The sequence below is a fragment of the Mytilus edulis genome, chromosome 12 (genome assembly GCF_963676685.1).
Source record: "Mytilus edulis chromosome 12, xbMytEdul2.2, whole genome shotgun sequence".
In the NCBI taxonomy this organism is placed as follows: Eukaryota; Metazoa; Mollusca; class Bivalvia; order Mytilida; family Mytilidae; genus Mytilus; species Mytilus edulis.
In genome coordinates this window covers 1,284,049-1,292,836 of record NC_092355.1, presented here as the reverse complement: position 1 = coordinate 1,292,836, position 8,788 = coordinate 1,284,049, and the positions used below count along the sequence as shown (strand labels likewise).

Below are 8,788 nucleotides of genomic sequence, written 5' to 3'. Positions count from 1 at the left end.
GAGTTCAAAAATAAAAAAGTTTCAAATGTAAAATGAAATTAAAGTGTTCCAAGAGTTAGTCTTAAAAGAAAGGTAAATTTGCTTAACGTTGTGTTTTAAATTACTAAAATTTGCACCAAAATTGGGTGGCTAACTCTAGCGAACAGCACCGAATTGGTGACTACACTTAAACTCTAGACTCGAGTGGAATGATACACTCCGGCGAGTATTTGGAAGCCTGTGCAAGGCCGACTCCGACTTAATATCAAATGGAATTCATAATCTTGTCATATATCAGGACAACTTTAACAGAAAAGGTACTGAAGAAAAAACATCTGTTATATTCCTCTCCCTTTATACATATATTAAACAAAAGGATATTTTGGAAAAGAATTATTTAAAATAGATGTGTTGAAAACCATAAACATAACATAATATAATTAATCAATGCAAATAAAATGTCAATAAATGTCACAAACATGTCACATAATCACACGGTCCAACCGTTAGGAAAAGTTTCACACGATGTAAACGTCCATGAATAGGCGGTGAACATAATTTATAAAGTTCGGTAATCCAAAGAATATATATACCATGACGGTAAACGGACACAACATAAACTTATAATAAACTGACAAGATAAGTAAAACACTAAATATACAAACTTAAACTCATTAAACATACTAATGAAAACTTTAACTCATAAAACATACTAAATGAAAACTTTAACTCATAAAACATACTAAATGAAAACTTTAACTCATAAAACATACTAAATGAAAACTTTAACGGGTTTATACTTCAAACAAGAAAAAAATGTCCGTACTATTAATTACACAATCATATAAACACCAATATATATCAGAAGGAAATAAACTTTATACTCTTTTCACAACTCTGCGTGTTTTTTCACATTCTTATCAACAGAAGAAGAAACTGTTTTTGAACGTTCTACAAATGGTTCAACAACATGAACAGAATTGACACCATTTCGTTGGACAATTAGCTCTGATATGTCTAACTACTGAACAATTAAAACATTTTTAACTTTCAACTTCTTATAGACCAGCTTTTTAAGAACTTTGACAATTTGATCAAAACCAGACTTTAAACAACTAAATCTTAACTTTCTTCACTTTCCTTAATTTCACATTCAACAGGTTCAACTATCAAATTTAACGACTTAAACTCTGTAGCCAAAATATAGCATCACCAAAACTTTTAGGATGCTTTTCCTATTTCCTTCTCTAATTTGCCAATAAAAAGATCCATAAAATACAAATGCATACTGTGAAATTGATTTTGATATGCACGATGACAAAAAAGTTTTGAAACTATGTCCAAAATTGAACACAGATTCATCTGACAAAACTTTTCAGTTGAAATTTATAAAAAAGCTATCTTTTCCGTCGGATTAAAGCTTTGTAATAATTAACTTTTCAAAAAATCATAGCTCTGCAACTGAACAGGAGTAAGAAGACGTAAAATAAATTCGTGCTTCTTTTCTTAAATTTATTACTAATTGAAGATAAATACCAGATATTCCACAGACTAACTGCTTCAAATTGAATAAAATATTCTTGTACGTCAGCACTAACACCGTCAAAAGTACAAGGTTTCCGTTCAGTTTTTAAATTAAAAAATATAAACAATATGAAAAATAATTGTAACAAAAACTGATGGATCATGTATCCTGGTAACTGTACCATTTGTAACGGAGGTGGTCGGTAACGACACCTCCCGGGACGTTTAGTGGCCAGTATTTCACTCCTATTCAAACATTGGGATACCTGATAGCAGATTATGGCCGTACAACAGGTAATTACTCAAAGAAACTATATTTCATTCATAAATGAATAACAATTGCACTAAACAAAGACGAATATAAACAGGATTAAGACAACTTTCTGATGTTGTTTGAATGGATATCCAAAATAAAGAGTTTCAAATGTAAAATGAAATTAAAGATTAGATTAGTCGCATGGGGATTTAAAGTAGTACAATTTGCACCTAATTTGGGTGACTTACTCTGGCGAACTGCACCGAAGTGGTGACTAACTATAGGCTGAAGTGGAATGATACCTTCCGGCAATTTCTTGGAGGCCTGTACAAGGTCGGCTGAATATCAAATGAAATTCATAATCTTGTCATTTATCAGGACAACTTTAACAGAAAATGTACTGAAAACAAATTAAATAAATGCATATTCTCAAAACATTTTAGAAACATCCAAGTTAAATACTAAAACAGTAAAATTATCAATCATCACTTGTATCTTCATATGTTCAAATCAAATTTATCTTAAAATAAACATTTAAATACCAAATAATTAATCTGTCCAAATTAAGGGGAATTAAACTAGTAGGCACATCTATTACATTACAATTGTAAAAAGGGACAAAAGATACCAGAGGGACAGTCAAACTCATAAATCGAAAATAAACTGACAACGCCATGGCTAAAAATGAAAAGGACAAACAAACACACAATAGTTAACATGACACAGCATAGAAAACTAAAGAATAAACAACAGGAACTATGAAAAATTCTTTAATTTGCAGAAAAGTAAAAATGACATTGTAGTATCATCAACAACGTAAACATTGTTACTTTATTTTTGCTACAGTCAAAGTAGAAAATGGTCTGACAAACAATTTAAATCTCGCAGTTTTTACACTGATGATGCTTCCAACAGCAAGCTCAATCACAATAAAACTAGTCCCAGATTTTTCATAAAACTCTACGAACACATCGCATATCATTATGTCGTTTTTGCATATTTAATAATAACCATCCTCTTGTGTGAAAACTGTAACTCCCACAACATAAGGACCACGTTGTTCTGCTTTAAAACGTCAAATTGATTCGATTTGTGACGCGCTTGTTAAGCCATAACTTGTTTTGATGTGCCTGAACGGGATAATAGAACCAGGTGGTATCCATCCGCGGATTGTTGTCAAAGTAAAACCAACTGAAAAAATCAAAATAACGTCATTGGTTGAATTTCCATTGTTTATAACATTTTTAACCAATCACGACGTTTTATGTACATTTTTTAAAAGATTGCCCAGGATGCATTAGATCCTAAAACGGCGTAATCAAATAAGAAGTATTCTTAAGCTTACTTACAAAGAAAAAAAATTAACTAATTTTGTTTTTTACCTTTTTTACATTTAAATTACAGAGTTTAAACATTTGGTTCAACGTTTCCAATATAAAAAGAATATGTCGCAGAAAAGGGCCGTTTTCTTTTAAATGTTTGATAATAAAATACATTTAAATACAATTAAATTTCAGTATAATTTAAGTTTAGCGATACTTATACTCGATTTAATTTTGACTGTTGCTCTTTACCTTTTCTGTACTTACCATAATCATTTAAGGAATTCATTTTCGTTTGGAGCTCAGCAACAGTTTGTTCTAATTGTGTCAATTTTTCTATCATGCTCATATTAGATACCGAACCTCTTTCATAATGGGTAACAGTAGGTTGCACCATTACACCTTCAGTCCTTTTTGCAAGTATACAAAACAATCCACTGAAAATAATAAACCACATGATGAGTGACTGATTTAAAAATAAAAAAAAAAACTGCCGATAAATCATTGATGTTTACAAACAATTTTATACATATCAGAGTTGACATCCTCTATTTTCCAAGGCTATCCGGTCTAGTTAATATGTTTTTCATATATAAATTGCGCATGTGTTTGTATCTTGTTTGTCTCTTGTATGATGATTATGTATACGGCCTTGTGATATCGATAATACACTTTTATGAAACAATTTTCAATACAAACCATAAGTTATATCGTTTAATTTTCCATTAATAAATATTTTAGCGATTTACTGGTTGTGCTTGGAACAAATTTTGTGTGATTGTTGACGGAACAAAAATAGACATAAGAAGTTTGGTACGAGAGGTAATGAGGTAACTTTCCATCAAAGTCACGGTTTATGAAAATGTAATTGTATAGATAAAAGTATGGTCTTTAACAAGGAGAATTGGATCACGTCGAACAGTAAACTAGTAAGGGCCACACAAAATTCTAGTGCAAAACCATTCAAATTGGAAAACCAATAGTCTTATCTGTTTTATAAAAAAAAACGAGCAACATTTATGAACTGAATTAACAAACGACAACTACTGAACATCGGATTCAAGACTTAGGACAGGTCCAAACAATTGCAGGGGTTTTAAACGTGTTAATGGTACCAAACATTTGTCCTTATCTAACACAATTGTGTGACATAACAACATAAACACACACACACACGTGTCAATTGAAATTACTTAACTCAATAAAAAAAAAACCTGTACGAATAGAATATATATATATGTATATATCAATTTAAATTAAGATCTATTTTGTTACATCTTGTGATCAGTTTTATTTGGCAATCGCCAATGGCAGTCAGCAAGGTTAAAGAACACCAGTTGTTCGACCTGTTAGTCTTATAAATTTTGTTTAAATATATTCTTTTTCACTTTTTTTTGGTCTTTTGGAAAATGTTGTTTGTGCTGTATTTAGACCCTTCTACATCGATTTTTTTTTTTTTACATGCACACGTATAGAAATTGTGGTTTTTATCCAACGCAATCATAGGTTTGAACGTAGTTTTCAATTAAGACTTGTTTTTATTTTTTCGTTTGGGCTTGTACCATATTTTCCCTCCGGTTTATATGATCCGTTCATCCTATATTGACTCTAAAAATTCAAGAGTCTATCTAAAATTGAAGGTACATGATATGGCCTTCCAAATACCGTTTCGAGTTTTCAAGTCTCTCTTTGACTGGTGTTCCTTTTGTATCTTGGTACGTCTTTTTATTGTAACGGAGTGGGTCGGTGACGACACCTCCCGGGACGTGTAGTGGCCAGTGCTTCGCCCCTATTCGACCATTGGGATACCTGATATTAGATTATGGCCGAACAACAGACAATTACTCAAATGAAACTATATTTTATTCACAAATGTACAATAACTGCACTGAACAAAGTCGGATTAAACAGGAGTCAGATAACTGTCTTAATCGGAGTTCAAAAATAAAAAAGTTTCAAATGTAACATGAATTAATCAATGCAAATAAAATGTCAATACATGTCACAAACATGTCACATAATCACACGGTCCAACCGTAGGAAGAGTTTCACACGGTGTAAACGTCCATGAATAGGCGGTGAACATAATTTATAAAGTTCGGTAATCCAAAGAATATATATATCATGACAGTAAACGGACACAGCATAAACTTATAATAAACTGACAAGATAAGTAAAACACTAAATATACAAACTTAAACTCATAAAACATACTAATGAAAACTGTAACTCATAAAACATACTAAATGAAAACTTTAACTCATAAAACATACTAAATGGAAACTTTAACTCATAAAACATACTAAATGAAAACTGTAACTCATAAAACATACTAAATGAAAACTTTAACTCATAAAACATACTAAATGAAAACTTTAACTCATAAAACATACTAAATGAAAACTTTAACTCATAAAACATACTAAATGAAAACTTTAACTCATAAAACATACTAAATGAAAACTTTAACGGGTTTATCCTTCAAACAAGAAAAAATATCCATTATATTAATTAAACAATCAGATAAACACCAATGTATATCAGAAGGAAATAAACTTTATACTCTTTTCACAACTCTGCATGGTTTTTTCACATTCTTATCAACAGAAGAAGAAACTGGTTATACAAATGGTTCAACAACATGAACAGAATTGACACTTTTTCTTTGGACAATTAGCTCTGATATGTCTTACTACCGAACAATTAAAACATTTTTTAACTTTAAACTTCTTATAGACCAGCTTTTTAAGAACTTTGACAATTTGATCAAAACCAGACTTTAAAAAACTAAATCTAAACTTTCTTCACTTTCCTTAATTTAACATTCAACAGGTTCAACTATCAAATTAAAAGACTAAAACTCTGTAGCCAAAATATAGCATCACCAAAACTTTTAGGATGCTTTTCCTATTTCCTTTTCTAATTTGCCAATAAAAAGATCCATAAAATACAAATGCATACTGTGAAATTGATTTTGATATGCACGATGACAAAAATGTTTTGAAACTATGTCCAAAATCGAACACAGATTCATCTGACAAAACTTTTCAGTTGAAATTGATAAAAAAGCTATTTTTTCCGTCGGATTAAAGCGTTGCAATAATAAACTTTTCAAAAAATCATAGCTCTGCAACTGAACAGGAGTTAGAAGACGTAACATAAATTCGTGCTTCTTTTCTTAAATCTATTACTAATTGAAGATAAATTCCAGTTATTCCACAGACTAACTGCTTCAAATTGAATAAAATATTCTTGTACGTCAGCACTAACACCGTCAAAAGTACAAGGTTTCTGTTCATTTTTTAAATTAAAAAATATAAACAATATGAAAAATAAATGTGACAAAAACTGATGGATCAGGTATCCTGGTTACGGCACCATTTGTAACGGAGGGGGTTGGTGACGACACCTACCGGGACGTTTAGTGGCCAGTACTGCACTCCTATTCAAACATTGGGATACCTGATAGCAGATTATGGCCGTACAACAGGTAATTACTCAAATGAAACTATATTTTATTCATAAATGAATAATAATTGCATTAAACAAATACGGATATAAACAGGGTTAAGACAACTTTCTGATGTGTTTTGAATGGATATCCAAAATAAAGAGTTTCAAATGTAAAAGAAATTAAAGGTTAGATTAGTCGCATGGGGATTTAAAGTAGTACAATTTGCACCTAAATTGGGAGACTTACTTCGGCGAACTGGACCGAAGTGGTGACTAACTATAGACTGAAGTGGAATGATACCTTCCGGCAATTTCTTGGAGGCCTGTACAAGGTCGGCTGAATATCAAATGAAATTCATAATCTTGTCATTTATCAGGACAACTTTAACAGAAAATGTACTGAAAACAAATTAAATAAATGCATATTCTCAAAACATTTTAGAAACATCCAAGTTAAATACTAAAACAGTAAAATTATCAATCATCACTTGTATCTTCATATGTTCAAATCAAATTTATCTTAAAATAAACATTTAAATACCAAATAATTAATCTGTCCAAATTAAGGGGAATTAAACTAGTAGGCACATCTATTACATTACAATTGTAAAAAGGGACAAAAGATACCAGAGGGACAGTCAAACTCATAAATCGAAAATAAACTGACAACGCCATGGCTAAAAATGAAGAGGACAAACAAACACACAATAATTAACATGACACAGCATAGAAAACTAAAGAATAAACAACAGGAACTATGCCAAATTCTTTAATTTGCAGAAAAGTAAAAATGACAATGTAGTATCATCAACAACGTAAACATTGTTACTTTACTTTTGCTACAGTCAAAGTAGAAAATGGTCTGACAAACAATTTAAATCTCGCAGTTTTTACACTGATGATGCTTCCAACAGCAAGCTCAATCACAATAAAACTAGTCCCAGATTTTTCCTCATATCGTATGTCCACCTCGCTTATCATTTCGTCGTTTTTGCATATTTGATAATAACCATCCTTATGTGAGAAAACTGTAACTCCCACAACATAAAGACCAGGTTGTTCTGCTTTAAAATGTCCAATTGATTCGATTTGTGACGCGCTTGTTACGCCATAACTTGTTTTGAGGTACCTGAACGGGATAATAGAATCAGGTGGTACATATCCACGGATTGTTGTCGCAGTAAAACCAACTGAAAAAATCAAAATAACGTCATTGGTTGAATTTCCATTGTTTAACCAATCACGACGTTTTAGTGTATATTTTTTTAAAGATTACCCATGCATTAGATTCTCAAACGGCGAATTCATATTAGTAGTATTCTTAAGCTTACTTTCCAAGAAAAAAAATTTTAAATATCTTTTTTACCTTTTTACATTCAAATTACAGAGTTTAAACATTTGGTCCAACGTGTCCAATATAAAAAGAATATGTTGCAGTAAGGGGACGTTTTCTTAAAATGTTTGATAATAAAATACATTTTAATACAATTAAAATTCATTATTATATAAGTTTTACGATACTTATAATTGATATTATTTTGCCTGTAGCTCTTAACCTTTTCTGTACTTACCATAGTCATTTAAGGAATTCATTTTCGTTTGGAGCTCAGTAACAGTACTTTCTAATCGTCTCAATTTTTCTTCCATGCTCAGATTAGATACCGAACCACTTTCATAATGGGTAACAGTAGGTTGCACCATTACACCCTCAGTCCTTTTTGCAAGCATACAAAACAATCCACAGAAAATAATAAACAACATGGTGAGTGACTGATTTAAAAAAAAAAAAAACTGCCGATAAATCATTGATGTTTACAAACAATCTTATATATATCAGAGTTGACATCCTCTATTTTCCAAGGCTATCCGGTCTAGTTAATATGTATTTCATATATAAATTGCGCATGTGTTTGTATCTTGTTTGTCTCTTGTATGATGATTATGTATACGGCCTTGTGATATCGATAATACACTTTTATGAAACAATTTTCAATACAAACCATAAGTTATATCGTTTAATTTTCCATTGATAAATATTTTCAGCGATTTACTTGTTGTGCTTGAAACAAAGGAGTGGGGGCATTAAGGCCTAGTTTTGGCCCAAGAAAATAAAATGTTTGATAACCATTTCAAATTGGCACATAATGTTTAGAAATGCATAGGGTCAAGAAATATAAATGAAAAACATAAAAGTTTTTTATCTGATGACGTCACAATTACGTCATAATATGTACTGTATTCACAAAAACGATGA

The 8,788-nt window shown here is 30.9% G+C and overlaps 2 long non-coding RNA genes across 2 annotated transcripts; both read right to left on the bottom strand.

The window, feature by feature from the left end:
- Positions 1 to 2,516: 2,516 nt before the first annotated feature.
- LOC139499389 (uncharacterized) lies at positions 2,517 to 5,046 on the bottom strand. Its single transcript, XR_011658180.1, has 2 exons — positions 3,349 to 5,046; positions 2,517 to 2,950 (listed from the first exon to the last, which is right to left on the bottom strand). It is a non-coding gene; the product is annotated as an uncharacterized lncRNA (long non-coding RNA).
- A 2,243-nt stretch (positions 5,047 to 7,289) lies between these two features.
- On the bottom strand, positions 7,290 to 8,538 carry LOC139499388 (uncharacterized). The gene is made up of 2 exons (XR_011658179.1): positions 8,106 to 8,538; positions 7,290 to 7,724 (listed from the first exon to the last, which is right to left on the bottom strand). It is a non-coding gene; the product is annotated as an uncharacterized lncRNA (long non-coding RNA).
- Positions 8,539 to 8,788: the final 250 nt, after the last annotated feature.